The sequence below is a fragment of the Arvicanthis niloticus genome, chromosome 8 (assembly GCF_011762505.2).
Source record: "Arvicanthis niloticus isolate mArvNil1 chromosome 8, mArvNil1.pat.X, whole genome shotgun sequence".
NCBI classification, from domain to species: domain Eukaryota; kingdom Metazoa; phylum Chordata; class Mammalia; order Rodentia; family Muridae; genus Arvicanthis; species Arvicanthis niloticus.
In genome coordinates this window covers 19247478-19264697 of record NC_047665.1, presented here as the reverse complement: position 1 = coordinate 19264697, position 17220 = coordinate 19247478, and the positions used below count along the sequence as shown (strand labels likewise).

The 17220-nt window shown below is 45.8% G+C and overlaps 1 long non-coding RNA gene across 1 annotated transcript; it reads left to right on the top strand.

The window, feature by feature from the left end:
• Positions 1-1211: 1211 nt before the first annotated feature.
• LOC143443292 (uncharacterized) lies at positions 1212-12346 on the top strand. Its single transcript, XR_013112136.1, has 4 exons — positions 1212-2144; positions 4835-5024; positions 5224-5340; positions 11106-12346. It is a non-coding gene; the product is annotated as an uncharacterized LOC143443292 (long non-coding RNA).
• Positions 12347-17220: the final 4874 nt, after the last annotated feature.

Below are 17220 nucleotides of genomic sequence, written 5' to 3'. Positions count from 1 at the left end.
CACATGTGAAGAGAGATGAGAGGTTTTGTGAGGTGGGTGATCTCTGAAAGGACCTGAATGGGAGCTGAGATCTCCCCACTCATAAGTATGAGAGAAATAGATTTGGGGGATTCTGTCTTTGTTAAATTTGTGGTGGCCACATACTAGTATCTCACCTATCATTTTACATATAAGTCACAAGCAATGTCCCCAACCCTGTTTTACACATTATAAAATACAAGTGGATTAAGACCAAATGGAAAAGGTCTTTCCCTAGAAAGTGCCTGTCCTCTGGAGAGCTGATGTCTCCTCAGTGCCTGCCAGTCTCCAAGGTGACATGGTTAAGCTGACAAGAATGGATCTGTTACTAGGTAGACCCATACGGCATGTTGTTATGAACTGAGTTTCATGATCCTCAAAATCATATGTCACAGTTCTCACACCCAGTCCCTCAGAAGATGGCCATGTGGAGACAGATTTTGTTGGCTTGGTACGAAAAACAGTGGGTTTAGTTAAATCGTTTTCCTACATGTACGTTATTGCATTTTGCTCATATTCACCCAATCCATGAGCAAGTTTAAATGACGTCGCCTGAAGGAACTGTAATTCCCCAACCCCTCAATAGGACAGATGTCCTTAGGAAGAAGGAACACACACACACACACACAGTGGAGGCCATGGGAAAACACAGGGAAAGAAGAAACCATCTAGAAACCATCTAGAAGAAACCATCACAGAGGACACCTTCACTAGATACCACATCCAGAACTGTGAGAGAACAAATGTCCACTGCTGAAGACACCCAGCCTGCCATGGCAACTAATGCCGTGGAATCTGCCTACCATTCCACCTCCACCACACACAGACACACACACACACACACACACACACACACACTCACACAGCACACAGCACACATCAGAACGTCCTGCTGGACCCATCTGACTAAGTTTCCCCCTTCACAACCCAAAAGGCTTCCATTCTCTTTCCCACTTCAGGTAGCCAAGGAAGGCAGTAAGCTGCCTCCTCCTATCCTTCTCTGACTGAAAACCACCACAGAAAAGCAGAAGGAAACAAGAAGAGGAGTTTTCAGAATAGACCAGCATCAATTGAGGAGTCTGGGGGTGCTGTGGGTGTGGGCGAGAGGTCACGGCAGATGCTGCTGGAGTCTCACCCACAGACACTGCACTTTGGTTAATTTGAAGGACATGTGAAGAGAAGGAAGAGGAAGCTGGGCTCGACAGAGGCCAGCCTTTACTCTTAACATAGCTTGCCCTCAAATACTGCCAGTTGACATTTGGTGAAGGGATAGCAGGGTTTGTTTTGGTTTGTTTTTAGTTTGTTTGTTTGTGTGTTTGAACCTAACCTTTGGCCAAAACAACTAAGCTCCACTCTCTGGCAGAAACTTGGCCCAGTTCCTCCATCCCACACAGATATGGATGCTGGGAGACAGCCCCAAGCTGGGAGACTTGGAAGGATGCAGGCCTGCTTTGGAGATCAACACTTTTAAACCTTCCTCACTGTTCTCTTTGTTTCTTGCCAGAGTCCAGAAAGCTTACATGGCTGTAAGTAATATTTACTTGTTATTATTTGGGGTGTGTGTACATGTGCGTGTGCCTGTGGAGCGGGGAGACTAGACATCAACAGTGGGTGTCTTTCTTTATTGCTCCCCACCTAACTTTTTGAGACAGAGTCTCTCATTGAACCTGGAGCTCACGGATTTGGCTAGACCAGTTGGCCAGTAAGTTCTCAAAGTCCCCCTGTCTTTGTCTCTAGAGCTGATATTACATCATGTGCCACACAACGTTTTAGGGGAGTGCTGGGCATCCAAATTCAGGCCTCCATGCAAACACTTTACCCGCTAAGCCATCCCCACAGACGGTGGATATTACTTCTTGTTATTCATTTGTATCAGGTTGCATTAACTTGGACAGCGTGCAGGGAAGGAGCTCACATCAGCACAAAACTGAAGCCAGCTGATGCGTTGGAATTAATTGGGCCAGGAGGCCGCTGGTCCCCTGGCTTCTGTGGCCAGTCTTGGTGGATTTTTCTCTTGCGCTCTCCCAGCAAGGGCCTGGGCTGGGAGGCTGTATCAGTCCTTACTCTGCACACAGATCAAAGCTGCTGCCGGAACCAGTCTAATTGGAGAGAATTGCAGTTTAGTGGTAAGGGCTATAGCTAATAAGGGAACTGGGGGTGGGGGTGGGGGTGGGGGGGAGGAGCAGGGTGCAGAACAGGGGGAGCAGGGTGGGGAAAAGGGAGAGGAGAAGGGCTCTTTTTTATGAAAATGTGGGCCTCCCCAAAGCCTTTCCTCTTCAGTGGCTGCCTCACAGATGGACCCTTTAATTGAATTTTCCTACAGGCCTAGGGGAGGGAGTCATTTCAGGTCCAGGAGCAATTGAAGTGAATCCGATGGTTTCGGTGGTTTTCTGGTTTTCTTTCTTTCTCTTTCTTTCTTTCTTTCTTTCTTTTTTTTTTTTTTTTTAAATCAGGGGCTGAGGGCCAGGTGGGCAGTTGTCAGTCTTGGCAGTTTTAATCTTCTTCCTGTTCCCTCTTCTATTTTTTTTTCATTCACCTGAAGGTTTGTCCTCCTTTGAAAGTCCCCACTGAAGGTTATCTAGCTGTATCCTGCTCTTACTCCCGAGGGCAATCTTAGAGGAAGATGAATTGGAAAGATAGGATTTCAGTGAACTCCACTGCATGCATTGAGCATTTATTGAGCATCTGATATATGTCGAGGCCCGGGTGCCACAAGGAAGGAGAGAATCGGAAGCTTCATGGCTGCCCTTGGAAGAACTTCTGCCTAACCATGAAGAGCACTCTTCTCTTTTATCTCTCTTGAGAATTTCCTAGTCAAGTACATATCACATCATTCCCACCTCTCCTTCCCCCTCCTGAGACTCCTCCCACTCCCCCTCATGTGACCCCTCCCTCCCTCTTCTTTAATCTACATATGCAGATGTGAATGCAGCCTGCTGAGTCCATTTCCTGCTGTTCATGGGTCTATTAGTTTAGGGCTGACCACTTGGGATTGACTAACCTATCAAGGCTCTGCTGGCAGAGGACTGATTATCCCTCTGGCAGCAGCCATCAATTGCCTATAGCTCTTCATCTAGGGGTGGGGCCCTATGGAATTTACATTGGCTTGTCAAATGGTGTCATTGTGCAGGTCTGTTTTAGGCAGCCATAGCTTTGGGAGTTGATGGGTACACTTTCCATGTCATATATAGGAGACACTATTGTATCAGATGCCCTGGTCCTCCGTCTCTTATCATTTTCCGTATCCTCTTCCGAGAGGTTCTCTGAGCCTTAGATGTAAGAATTGTGTTGGAGAAACGTAAACTGAGGCTGGGCACACATAATCAGGTGCTCCCTGCATTGTGACCTTCTGTGACTTTCTCCATTCGCTGCAAAAAGATGCTTCTGTGGTTGGGGATGAAGGCTACATGCATCTGTGGGTATAAGGATCGGTACCTAGGATGCAGTTAGAAATGATTCTGGTGTGGGGAACTGGCAGCAGTAGGTTCTTCCCCAGGCTCCACGGCCTCACCAGCCACAGGTAGTAGGCTAGGGTTATAATACCAGGCATGAATTCCCTCCTTGTGAGCCTGCCATAAGCCCAATTATATAGCTCTTAGCCGTTGTCCCCTCCCCCAAGATGTAAGTGCTATTATGGCAAAATATCCCCAAGGAATAAAACTCTTAAAAACAAAAAGCAATAAAGAAAAGTGACCAAAAGACAACGGAGATAGCATAAAGTCCTAAATTTAATATAATGGAAGACTAAAATATACATAAGGTAGCCAGCCATCAGAATGCTCTTGGGAGTCAGAAAAGTTAGGAGATACTTAATTTGGGCAAAGACCTATAAAGTAGCTAGTGTGTGTGGAGGGGGTTCCTCTTTTTGTCAGAAACAGCAATAGAATTAGCAATGCTCAAGAAAAGAGGAGAAAAATGAGTCCCACCCTCATCGTCCTGTGCAAATACGTATGTACCTATGACTAGGTTTCACAAGAATTGACCACTGATCTCAGAGACTCCCATGTAATGCCAAGGAGCTTTGTGGAGAGTCACGAGTAGTCACCTGTACCTTCAGCCAACTCAATACATCTTCAGGAGATGGGGCATTAGGTAGTTTGGAGGGGAGAAAAACTTGTTAGTACAAACCCGTTCATTCATTGTCCAAGTGGCTGTGCTATGTCTGTCTCCTAGCAGTATGAGCCATTACTATAGTCATCACCATCAGCAGCATCATCATCATCTAAGTTGCACAAAACTACAGCAAAGTGGGTAGTTTGATTTATTTTAGATGGAAGAAAAGCAAAGTTTAAATGGTGCAAATCACTCACTGGGGTTGCACAACTCATGACACACCATCTTCTATACCACACCAATCTCCCAAGACACATTCAAGGTCAGAGTTGTGGCCTATACAGTACCCTCTTATTGGGTCACTCAGTCAATTTAATTATTTTTCCAATCTTCAAGACATAGCTCAGCAAAGTCTATCTTAAGCTCTGAGTGTCTTAGAGAGGCTATCCCAAACCACAGCGCCAATGAAAGAAAGTCCCTAGGTGCGAATGAATGGGAGAGTAAACAGAGCTCACTAAGAAGCACTCAGAGTTCTTTATGAATAATCTGTGCCCCACAAAACTGTCCAGGGCCAGTGTTTTAGCCTGTTTCCTATTGCTATAACTGAAGAGTGGGTACTTTATCAAGGAAAGAGATCTGTTTGGCTCACAATCATGGTGCCAACATCTGGTGAGGGAACAATATGACAAAGATGCAGAAGAACCAGCTGTGTTCAGAGAATCCAAGTACGTGACTACTGCTTTATAAAAACCTGCCCTCACAGGAGCTCGCTCATTTTGTAAGACCATTACTGTTCCCTCCGAGGACAGTGCCTCTCTCACCAAACTGCCTTCCACTGGGACTCTCAGAAAAGATTCACCATCTCAAGATCATCACAGTGAGGACCGAACTTACTTAGGGGAACACACTCAATCCCCAGTAGCCAGCCTATCCTCATCTTCTCCTTCTGACAGGTACTATGAAGGGGAGGGAGAAAAAAAACAGAGGAAGGAAGGGAGGAGGGAGGGAAGGAGGGAGGGAGGGAGAGAGGGAGGGAGAGAGGGAGGGAGAGAGGGAGGAAGGGAGAGAGGGAGGGAGGGAGGGAGGGAGAGAGGGAGGGAGGGAAGGAGGGAGGGAGGGAGGGAGAAGGAAACGAATATTTTTATTTCTCAGCATTAAGAAGCAGCAATTTGGAAAGGAAACTGAGCTATGGTTCAACACGGTTATTCTAGAAGCCTTTGGAGGCCACACCCCATGTCCAGTCCTGTCTTGGTGTTTGTGTTTCTCAAGGTGAGTCTGGAGTATAGTTTTGGGGGGCAAGGAGGAGTTGTTTGTTTAGTTTAGAGATGAAGTCTTACTATGTGTCCCAGGCTGGTCTGTTTACATTGAGTGATCCTGCTGCTGTAGCCTCCCAAGTAATGGGATTTCATGCACCCAGCACCACGCCTAGCTCTGGGATATGGAATTCCTAAGAATCCTAAATCCTTCCATAACGGTATTCAGTTTCACTTCTTATTGTCAACTGTAGCCTTGTTTGCAGAGTTTTGGATTCTCTTTTGTTAGAATCGAGGTAATTTCAGTGAAATGACTCTTGTAAATTTAAAGCATTTACCTAGAAAAATGTGGCTGGGGGGGGGAGTCTAATAAATCAAACCACTTAATAAAACTATAACTAGATAATAAGGTTAACTCAGAAGCGAAATATAAATGCCCAAAGCTAAGTCTGCCTCCCAAGTCTGTACCCTGGCCCTTGTCAAGACTGCCTCTGAGTCTTTCCCTACCAAAGGCTTGGAGTGTAGACTCCACAAACATTCTCCCAGAGATCAGCCCATGCCACCCACTGGTAGCCACACAGCTCAGCCTCCTCTATTTGAAAAACAAAAACAAACAGTCTTCAATGTGTGTATTGATTCGTGAGGAATGAGAGGCCTCGTGCTGGTGGGCACAGCCAACCAGTGGGGCCACATCTGGTGTGAGCTTGATACTCAGAGGAAGACACCCAGTTCCCAGGGAGGGCCCCAGTATCACCTGCCAAGAGCTGCCAGCTCAGTCCTCAGGTAGGAGGGCTTGCTGAGTGCTAATGTATTCACTGATCTCCATAAAGCACGAATTTCACGAATTTGCTAAGATGATAGTTCATCCCAGGCCATCTCGTTCTGAGCACTATTGACAATCTGTGCCCGAAGACTGTTTCTCACAGGGGGCTTTCCTGGGCATCTGTAAGACGCTAAGCAGCATTCTGACTTCTACTCACTAGATGCCAAAAGCCATCTCCAGACATTGCCCCAGATGAGGACCACCCACTGTTTCTAACTCTAATTTGAGATGCTTCCATATTGACACGTTGGGACCACTTGCCTCCAGCTCAGGATGGCACTGTATCTAAAGGCAGTCTTTGGCTTGGGTCATTCCAGGCTAAGCTACCACACCACTTGAAGTTCTGAGTGGCAGACTTGACTCTTGATAAGCCAATGCATCTGAATACGAGCCCAACTAACAAAGGAGAGAAGCAAGTCCTAGACCCTGCGTCTCATGTTTCCTGGGTTGGCTGGTTTGGAAACAGTCCCATTGGACATAAAACCCTGGGAGAGATCTTTCAATTAGATGTACTCTCTCTGAGGCTCGGTGTTATCTATAAATCGAATCTGGGAAGACTTAGACAGGATGTTAAATATTCGGTTTCTACCCACCCATAAGGCACCTACTGGGTTTGCACCATCTGAGTTGTTCTGACCCTATCCTCTAGACAAGCATAGGCTTTTATCTGGAATAAAACCAGTGAGCACCAGGCCATGAATTCCACTACGCAGGCGTGATATGAATAGGTGGCTGTATTTCCTCCCAAGCGTGGCGTTTGAACTTGGCATAATCCAACCCCTTTGTGAATTTCCAGGTAACCTCCCTGTGACCGAGTACATAGACCTGTGGGATCAAGGTGGTTGTTTGAGGGCTCCTGGTGGGGGCAGGTGGGGGCCCTCTGCAGGTGTCTGTCCCTGGTACGCTTGTCAGCAGGAGCTTTTTCAAAGCCCGGCTCCTCTGTCAGGTGTACAGGTGTGCCAGGGCTCAGCTTACACCCTGGAGTCAAGGTCATGGTTGCTGGGGTGGAAGATCCTCCCCCTCCTCCCTCTAGGGATGGATGCTTTTATCAACCCACACACCCTAGAGCCCACAGAGGGCAGTGAATAGGTTTCAGCCCACTTGCAAACATCGAGGAACTGGAGCTCCTGTGCAAAGCATCCCGATGCTCTTCTCCGCCACCCCCCCCCCCCCAGCCCTCCCACCTCCGAGGGAAATCAGGATGGGAAGAGTCTTGATGAAGGTTTTGGTCATCAGGCAGAGAGAACCAGAGAAACAAGTAATACCCTATGAGGCTGTGTGTCTTTAGAGAGTGAAAACTAAACAATCAACAGCTAGGTGATTTGGGGCTAGAAATCTCATTCTTCTCTTCTCTCCCAAACGTGCATTTTCCTGACTCTCTCCAGGAGTGGGGGATGGGCACAGTGGAATAAATGAAGGTGACTTTTTAAATCCGAAAGGCTGCCCTTGGAGGAAGCAGCTCTTGGGAGAAATTAGAGGCCGACGGTAATTCAGCTTTCATGCATTCACATCCCGGGTCCTCCCTTTGAGTCATCTGGATCCTAGAACAATAACTACCAAAAATTCAGTGTGCAGCAGGTTACTTCTGGTGTGGTTAAGGTGGGACAGTTATCAGAGGGAACACAGAACGCCCGAGGAGCTACGCTGCTCTCTGGTGTGACTGGACTAAGCCATTTGAGCTCTCCAATGGAAAAGCCTCAGTTACCAGCCTGCGGAGACCCAGCTGAGCTAGAGGCAAGGGAAGTGCACTGCAAAGTTTGTGAAAATTGTGTGAGTTAGGCACAAACTCAACTGGGCTAAGGAGGGCAGGAGTTAAGGCAACCCTGTGACAACATCGCTTCTCAACTGCAGACTAACACCTTGGCAGGGATGGGAGATGGTAAAATTTGTGAAAATTTAAAATTTAGAAATAAAAATGTGTGTGTGTGTGTGTGTGTGTGTGTGTGTGTTTCCCAAGAAAATGATGGAACTGAAGACCCCCCATACTCGGGAGACCCTTCCTCAAGCCTCCGGATCGCGACCACCCAATAATCACAAGAAACCATACCTGGATGCAATCAGCAGAGGTTTATTAGGGGAGGAGCCGGCGGTCAAAAACGACAAGCTCTTTAGCTCCAAGAGCAGGGTTTTTGGCCACGTGTGGTGGGATAAAGGGTCTTTTATAGCATGGGGTGGGGGCAGGAAGGCATTTTCGCGCGCTTACACATGATTGGTTGTTTTACAAATTTTGAACATAGCACTGGGAAGACCAAGGGAGGGGTAACCAAGAACAGTGGAACATTTCAGAGAATCTAGCCCAAATGATCTAGAGTCACTTTTTCCGGCTATAGGGCTATGGCCCCACCTAGGTGATAACATCTTTATCTGTAGTCAGGAATGCCTTCCTGCCTTGGGTGAGGCTTGGGGAATGTAATCCAGCAAGTGTCCTTCACCTGGAATGTGAAGGCCTGAAATCTTATTTTCAGTTCCGAGTTCTGTAAGGCGGAAAAATCTACACATATTTCATAAAATGGCCTTTATAATTTTTCACTCTACAGAACCATCAGAGACCTGGTTGAATGTCACCTAATAATTAAGACTGCACACTCTACAGCCAGGTCAGGGTTCAAATCCTAATTCATTTACTGTCGAAGGGACAACATTGATTCTGTGGCCCAATTTCTACACCCATACAATAAGGGACATCATGATGCCCCTGTTAGTTTCCCAGCATGGTAAGTTAGCACAAACTATGTGACTTAAACAACAGGCATATTCTTTCCCAGTACTAGAAGGCATTGTTCTGAAACCAAAAGGCTGGAAGGGGAGGCTCTCTTTCTCCCCTGAGGTGACTTCTTGTGTCTTCCAGCATCTAGGGGTGGCTAAGGATCCTGGGCTCCTCTGCCTTTCAGATGCTGTATCTCCAGTCACAGGGCCTCTCTTATGAAGCCACTAGTCTGTTGGATTTAGGGCCCATAGTAGTCAATAGGATTGCATCTTAATTTAACTAACTCTATCTGCTAAGACGCAATCTCCAAATACCACTGCAAGTAGAAATTCAATATATTTGGGGGGGGGGGTGTATTTCTAAGCTTTACAACAACCTCAGTGGAGTAGACAGATATCACTGTACTTCTTTGATAGCAGGGGACCTAGGCTACAGGCTACAGAAACTGGACCAAACTAGTTAGTGGGAAAGTGGGATGTTGGGAGGCTCCCTTTGGTTCCAGAGTCTGTGTGTTTCCTCCATATCCCACTACTTCACACATCTGAGGGCTACGAGGTTTCTGTCTTCATCTAGTTCTTTTGGAGAATTTGTATAGGTCCCACTTTCTAACCCTCAGGTGCCCCTACATGACACCCCACCACACACAAATGATTCAAATTCTAGTTTACTACTTTAGAACCCCAAATTCAAATACTTTTGACTACCATGGTATCGATGCTTAACATTTAATACATGTCTTAAACCCATACTGTGTCGAGGACCTCACAAGATGCAATTAGTGGACCAAAACAGACCCTGGGCTTCTTGCCCTTCAAGAGTCTGCAAAGACCAAAATGTCTGTAATCCCAGTATTTGGAAAACTGGTCCACAGCTCAAGGCCAGCCTGGGCTACCTAGCAAAACTGTGCTTTAAAAAAAAAATTAAATACGAAAGGTTTTCAGACAGGTATTTCCAGAATTAGCCACTTACAACCAAAATTGGAATGTGCCTACTACACATATAATCTTCATAACAATTCTGTGAAGAAGGTATCAATTTATTAAGTTACAGGTTAGAATTTGGAGGCACAGAAAGTATAGGCTCACACAGCTGAAATGTATCACAGTGCTCCAGAGCAAGGGTGTGCCTTCCGAGACTGGATTTGCGTGTGCTGTTCCCTGTGCACTTTAGGATGTTACAGCGAAGTTTAATAGTTAAACATTAGAGATGCTGCTGTAGCTTCCTTTAGCTAAGTATGCACCTCCTGAACCAGAGTTCCTATGGGAGAATCGCTGTATCAGAGTACGTGTGTCATTAAGGCTTTGGTACATCGTGTCAAATTGAGGGATGAAGGAAGGGGTTCTCAGGAAACGGAAATGTGATCATCCGAAGGACAAGATGGAAAGGAAATGGATGCTGGAAAATAGCAAACACTCCAGATGAATGGAAGGCTCAGTGCTTGAGGGCGAGCGCCTGAAGAGCCAGCTCTCAAGTGGCCAGCTCCAAGCTCAGGAGCAGTCAGCATGCCAGACTAGGGATCGCAGACATTGTCAAGTGACACTCAAACCCTTGCATGTGCTTTTGAACGTGGGAGGGAGATGACCAAATTCTATCTAAAATCATTTCCTCACGGGAGACTCCATTTCCCATGATTCTCCATTGTACCCACTTCAGCACCGAAATCGATGTGGGAGGGGAAGGGATTTTTACCTGGTTTGAGTTTTTTACATGATGCATCATTGAAACTACCTACCATAATATATAGGGAATTATATGAAGAATAATGTATTTAATATGTCCATGTTCTAGAGATGTATTATAAAAAATATAATTATATATAGCATGCTATGTAATAATGCAAAGGAGAATATAAAAGGATCCGATCTTGTCGGAGTCCATCTCTCTCCTGCACAGTTTGTCATATATATATGTGTGTGTGTGTGTGTGTGTGTGTGTGTGTGTGTGTGTGTGTATCAAATTTAATGGAGCAATAAACAATGGTGTGTTGGTGGTGTTAAAATTTCATAGAAGTAGAACTGTAATACGTGCACTTCACTGCAAATTGGTTCTTATTTCGCTGTCTTTTTCTAAAAAAACGTATATTGTTATTGGTGCATACAGTAGCTATCTCTTCACTGCTATCCCACATTCCAATCTTGGAGTTTACTCATTTGTTTTTCTCTCCTACTTAGTTTGCTTTTAAAATGTTGCTGCTGTAAACAATACCATGGGGCTGTTCTCAACGTTGCTCTCCCATGTCTTCTTGTGTTAGGGCCATGGGCAGAGACCTTCTTAACTGGAGTGCATCCTCTGAAGGCAGATAACTGAATAACTGGATTTACAAGATGCCGAGATGAGAGCATCATCCGCTTCCTTCAATGACTGCCTCAGGAGAGAGAGCTGAACCCCTTACCAAAACCAACCAACCAACCAAAAAACATAGAGAAAGACTTTGTGATCCCTCTTAGAGGTGGAAGGTGGGCTGGCTGTATACAGTTGCTCTTTTATCTGGTGGTGCCAAAAAGCTGTGGACTCAGTGTGACAGAGACTGGAGCTCCATAGAACTGTGAGCCAATGGGTGGGGCAGGGAGAAGAGGCCCTCAGCCTGGGGAACTGCTTGTTACTCAGAAGTAAGTAAAGCAGCTTCTAGGCCGTTGAACTAGAATGTTACTTTCCTGCAGCGCCTAGCATGGAATTCCTTGTTTTATATTTTCACAGATGACAATAGTTGAGTATCTGTCTGAATTTCCTATCTAACCCTTACTTTACCCAACTTATCTCTATTTGATTATCTGTCTGTCTATTGTCAGTTGGTAGACATTTTTTATGCATTGTTGACTTTCTTTTCCTGAGAATTGTATAGAAAGGCTTATTCACCCCAAAGAGAAAGAACAAGAGCCCAAAGAGATGATCCCATCTGAGTTCATGTTAGTAACCTAGTGAATTTTCTGAGCTAACTTACAGGTATAGTGTGAAGACTGACTTACAGGGGTAGGAGAGACTCAGGCAGCTGCATCACAAAAAAGCTCCGCCCACCAGCTCATGAAAGCTGCATCACAGCTTCCTGTGCAACATGCCGGGCAGCTACATCACTAAAGGGTCTCCTCTTGCCCAGCAGTTGTGGAACCTGGTGGTTCTTACTGGTTTCCTAGCTTCCTGGATCTTCCTTGTGAGTTCCCCGTCCCCCAGCTTTGTGACCCCACACCACTCCACAAAGCAATGTTTCAGCCCCTAAGAAACAGCTACTTAGCACACACTCTGATACTGATCTGAATCACTAATGAATAACATAGGGGGCCTGCAAGATGGCTCAGTGGGTAATGGGGCTTGTCCTCAAGTCTGGCCACCCGAGTTCTATCCTTGGAACTGGCAGAAGGAGAGAAACAAGTTCTAAAAGCTGTCCTCTGACCTGCACACAGACACTGTGGCACACATGTGCTGACCCTGACCGTGGTGAAATAAATGAATAATAAATGTGACTTAAGAATCTTTTTAGATAATTAATGTACGTGAAAAACCCTTCACTATGGTTTTTAAGATGCGCTGAGTCCTACTGCTTTGACGCCAACTTAAGAAGTGGAAGAGGGGAGAGGAAGGAGGAGAGGGAGACGGATTTTTATAAGGGGCAGTTACATTGGTTGTACTTCATCCATTCAGTGGATAGGTATTGAGCATCTCCAGTAAAATTAGACAGTGAGAGAGGCATGCAAACAGAGAGGTAACAATGGGCTGTCTGCCCTTAAGGGAGCAGCTACTTCTAGAAGAACCATTATAACTAGCTATGCATTTAGCCACAGTGACACCACTTTAGGATGGAAAGAACAAGCTTCTGTACCATTTACTCGAAAAGGAGGAATGCTGAGGAGAGCCACCGACCTGATCCTCAGTCCCCATTCAAGGCAGGACCCAACGTAGCCAGCCCAGGCTGTGGTCTCACCTGCTGCCACCCAGTGCGAAGGCACCTGGAAGAACCACGTCCTTATTAAAACCACACCCTGTGCCTCATGTTTGTTCACTCCTCACTGGACAAGGCTTTCTGATCCTGTCCCCTCAACTGCTCCCTGCAACTGTGTAGAAAGACTGTCACGCTGTACTTATTGGGAGCCTCAGTGTAGCCAGCCGTGACAGCTGGTGGCTCAAAGGACCTGTCTGTCTGCTTTTCTCCCCCTGCCAGGCCTCCTTGAATAATGTAGGGTCTTGAATAAGTAGCCAGGGATTGCTTTTCCACTGGCCTACATCCACGCTGCTGTCTACTTTTCCCTGGGACCCAGAAAGCACATTTGCACTTGGTTTATCACTGCAAGAAGCCCTGGCATCCTTGTCAAGAGAACAGTGTTTTGGTGGCATTTCTGTCTCATACTAACTGGGTGGCCATGGGGAAGTCATTAGGCCTGCATCTCTTTCATCCTATGTAAAAAAGAATACTGCTGGCCCTGACTCCCAGATATATGCATAAAATTACTTTAGAAATTGATTTGGGGACTCTCTAGCATGAGGCAAATATATTGTAACTATTTGCAAGATAGGGCAGTGTGGCACTGGTACAGGGGAACAGTGAGAAGGAGACCATTAATTGCATCTTGTGGTTTCTCGGTCTACACAGCTGGGGCCCAACACAAATGGGCAGACCTTTGTTCTTGGACATCTGAGGCACTCAAGCCTAAAGGGGGGAAATAAAGGAAAAACAACCAAGAATTCTTCTCAGATCTGTAGAGCCACGGACCGATAAATCTGTTCATCTGTGGGACGATCAAGATGGATTCAAGCACAAACTTGAAGCAGGGATGTGTTTGAGAACTCAACCTGTCAGAACACATATTCTCACTTCTAAACCATAGATGGATAGGAATATGTGATGATTTTGTAAAAAGCATGCACACCATTAGACAACTCAAAAGTACAAAGGAAGTTTCGTTGTCCTTGGTCAAGGCAAAAGGCCACAGTCTCATGACCTCATGGAAGTGTGTGTCCAGGGGTGTGGGATTTTCTAGACAAATGAGGATACTGAGACCCGAAAAGATGAAATGATTTCCTCAAAGTTACACAGCCAGCTGGTGACCAAGTAGACACACTAGTCTGATGTGGTTACTTCCTGACCCAGGTGTGATTCCCAGGTTCACCTGAGTTGCAAAGAACCACAGTGCAATTATCACACTGTCTAGTCTGTTTATCGATGCATTGAGATGCTTTATTTAAAAAAAAAAAAAAGAAATTAAGCCACCTTTTTTCCTTTTAATTTCTGAAAGCAGATCTAAGACTGTGCGTATAGATTTCCTTCACGTAACAATGTGAGAAATAACGGGGTAAGATTGTATGTCACAGATGAAAACGTTGTATTTACGCCTCATTGTGATCCGTTCATTGCTTTATGGATCCAGAGTCCCCTCGGGACTGTCACAAATCCATGTAATGTTCCTGAGTGCAGGATTTGGCATTTGGATCTCTGATTTAGCTGTCAGATATGTAAAATCACATGTCGCCAGACAACTCCCCGGGGACTCCACAGCTGCTCCTGCTGCAGAGCACAGGTTCCTCACGTGGCCAACATTAATTTACGCCCTCATCCTGCCTGCCCCCCCCCCCACTCCCACCCCAGAGCCAGTCTTCTACTGCCATGTCTAATTTTAGTGTGGCTCACTGGCCTCTGGTGGAGTGATTCAAGTAGCGTTTTCTTCTTGGGGACTTTTCCTAGATTTCTGGGGGTGACTTTCAAAGGAGTCATCTGAGGACTGGGGATGTAGCTCTGTGGTGGAATTGCTTTCCTGACATGCAGAGAGACAGCTAGGTTCTATTCCCAACACTGCATGCACACAAACACTGTCTGCCTGTCTATCTATCTATCTCTATCTATCTATCTATCTATCTATCTATCTATCTATCTATCTATCTATCTATGTATCTATCAATCAATCTATGTATCTATCTATGTATCTATGTATGTATCTATCTATCTATCTATCCATTTATCTATCAGGAAATAACAATTACCTGGAGTATTGCACAATTCTAACCAACGACTTCACCTTTGGGGCCTCTCAGATAGCCCCAGAGTGGCCATAATCTAAGGATCCCGCTCACCATGCAAACACAGGGTAGACAGCTCTATTTCCAAACTGTGTGTCATCCACCCAGCATCATCTCTTACATCCATATGAGCTCTATGAGTGAGTGATGAGAGACTGTAAATGAATTAGAAAAGCTTTTCTAACAGAAAAAAACAATGAGCTGCCATGTAGGCACCCATTCCCCTCAATGCCAGCGTGTGCCAAGAGAAATTACTGAGTGGAGGGTTGAAGTTCAAGGTCTCTCCATTCTCTTTCAAACCGAGAGGCAATAAGAAGAGGGGGCATTGAATCAATCACAAGGTCTGGATTTTAAATCTGTCCCTGCCAGATGGCCATTAAAATCTTAGAGGCAAGAACTATCTGCCCAGTTGTGCCTGCTATGTCACTTTTCTGGGCTCATATTCTACTCATGGGTGAGAATTACCACAACCCTAATACAACTGTGGAGATGACTAACACTCAGTAAGGAGTTTTGTAAATGAAGGGGATAAGAGAAGTAAAGAGGGAACAAATAAAGGGGGAGAGAGAGACAGAGACAGATGGAGAGAGACAGAGAGAGATGGAGAAACAGAGAGACACAGACATACACACACAGCAGGGGGGCAGTCTGGGGATATAGCTAAGTCCACAGAGGGCTTAAACTACTATATATGAAGCCCTGATTTTAAACTCTGATACTACATAAAACCAGATGTGGTGGCAACACATCTGTAATTTCAGAACTCAGGAGGTAGAGGCAAAAGGATCAGAGGCTTAAACTCCTCCCCTCCTCCTCTGTTCCTCTGTTACATTGCAATTTGAATGTAAGCCTGGGCTAGCAATTGTAAGACTCTCTGAGAGAGACAGAAAGAGACAGAAGGGTAGGAGAGAGACAGACAGACAGACAGACAGACAGAGATCTGTATGTTTCTAATTAACTAGCAGGCATGTTCAGCCTGTAGCCTATGGGCCATAACCAGGATAGCAATGAATGCAACCCAATCCACAGTCATAAACGTTCTCAAAATGTGTGTGTGTGTGTGTGTGTGTGTGTGTGTGTGTGTGTGTGTGTGTAACTCAGTTGTATAGTTCTCAAGTGTGAACTTTGTAGATGAATATACCAGAAGTTCAGAAGGCTGGACCTGCCTGACACTTTTTCAGTCCTGAAAGGCAGGTAATGCTAAATTGCAGCTTCCAGGAAGCCTCACCAGAGGAAGCCCTTTCTAGATATGACAAGCTTGAAAGTCACCTCTGTCCTCTCAGTGCCCCCTGAGATGAAAGCCACCTCTGCTGGCTTTCTTAGAATCAACAAATGTCAGTGAAAAAGACTTCCAGTCCTTTCGACATCATCTCTCGATTCTGGTCACTGTCGAGGCGGCACAGATCGAAAGAGCCATGGCTCACTTTCCCTGACTAGGGTGGATCCCTCCGACCCTTCTCTTCCCCTTCCTTCTTAGGGAACTCTGTTCTCTTTCTTCATCATCAGCTTTCCCAGTTCTCTTCCTTCCTCTAAAAGAAAGATGTCTCTCTGAAGCCTCCTTGTCTCCATGGAGTAAACAACTCAGCCCTTGCTCCATGGCTCACAAAGCACACACCCACCAGCAGGTCACTGAGCCTTTATGAAATCAGGTTTCTTTCCACTAGCTAGTCAGGGATGTGAGCCCACCATCAGGGACCTTTTAGACTCCAATGGCAGTGTTTGAATGCCCTAGCATAGAGGTGGCATTTAAGACACATGCTGGTCTCCTGGGCTCCTCAGCGAGCCTCAGCCAGGTCCTGTAGATGCTACTGAATCTGTTCCCTGAATGAAAAGGTCCATCTCTGGACCTCCACGAAGAGGCCAACTTTCCCACTTTGTAGACCATGGTGGTCTGTCTGTCTGTCCCTTGACCTGTGCTTTTGGTGTGCTTGTTTTCAAACAATCTTTTCATTGCTGCAATTCTTCAAACACCTGCAACTTCCCTGGCACATGTATGTTCCTGGGGTTGGATGGGGGATGGGTTCAGCTGTTTCTATCCAATCTTCAGCCATATGATGCTTAAGATAATTAAATGAATGAATGAGCAGGTACAGAGGGAAATGCTACACCTTGGTAAGAGAAGAAAAAATATCTCAGGACAAAGGTTATAGATATGGGGGTGTGTGAGAGAGATGGGAGGGAGTATCTCCCCTTCCCCTCAGCCCCTACCATTCCACTGGAGTCCTGTCTCACTGCATCTGTCCTAATGAGAGATGGTTCATAGGACTATTTATGAAAGCAGTGAACTGTTCTTCTAGATCCTAGCCATGAGATAAATATGGGCAAAGAAGGAAACCATCTGGCTAAGTCTCCACTCTGTCTGT